Source organism: Vombatus ursinus, unplaced genomic scaffold, assembly GCF_900497805.2.
Source record: "Vombatus ursinus unplaced genomic scaffold, bare-nosed wombat genome assembly UNPS02014932.1, whole genome shotgun sequence".
NCBI classification, from domain to species: domain Eukaryota; kingdom Metazoa; phylum Chordata; class Mammalia; order Diprotodontia; family Vombatidae; genus Vombatus; species Vombatus ursinus.
This window is the reverse complement of record NW_020954710.1, coordinates 6216740-6217661: the sequence shown is the minus strand read 5'-3', so window position 1 is coordinate 6217661 and position 922 is coordinate 6216740.

The following is a 922-nucleotide window of genomic DNA, read 5'->3' as shown; positions in this document are numbered from 1 at the left end:
ATTTATTTTGATTTATCAACAATCACTTCCATAAGCTTTTGAGTTTTAAATTGTTCTCCCCTTCCCTCCCCAAGACAGCAAGCAATCTGACATAGCCTATATATATATATATATATATATATATACATTCCTATTAAATGTATTTTCACATTAGTCATGTTGTAAAGAAGAATTAGAACTAATGAGAGGAACCACAAGAAAGAGGAAACAAAATAAAACAGAAGGAAAAAAAAGAGCAAATAGTATCCTTCAATCTGCATTCAAACCCCATAGTTCTTTCTTTGGATGTGGATAGAATTTTCCATCATGAGTCTTTTGGAGATGTCTTAGATCCTTGCATTGCTGAGAAGAGATAAGTCTATAAAAGTCAGTCATTACACAACGTGGCTGTTGCTGTGTACAACATTGTTCTGGTTCTACTCACTTCACTCAGCATTGGTCCATACAAGTCTTTCCAGGTTTTTCTGAGGTCTGCCTGCGCAATAGTGCAATAGCACAATAGTATTCCATCACATTCATATACCACAACTTGTTCAGCCACTCCCCAATTGATGGGCATCCTCTCAATTTCCAATTCTTTGCCACCACAAAAAGAGCTGCTATGAATATTTTTGTACATGTGGGTCCTTTTCCCATTTGTATGATCTCTTTGGGATACAGCCCTAGAAGTGCTATTGCTGGATCAGCGTCCTTTTTCTCTTACAAATAAGGTGTATATACCTTATCAGGGTCATACTCCAGCCACAGGTCCTACCTTATCACGTCTCAAAGATACCAATGAAATCAAATTTGTCCCTTTCATTCATATCACTAATTTTCCTTGATTGTTACCCATCTTTAGTGTGTTTTCTTTTTCTTTTTCAAGTTTCACATCTTTATTCATCTGTTAAACTCAACATGATTGCATGCAACATGAGGGGAA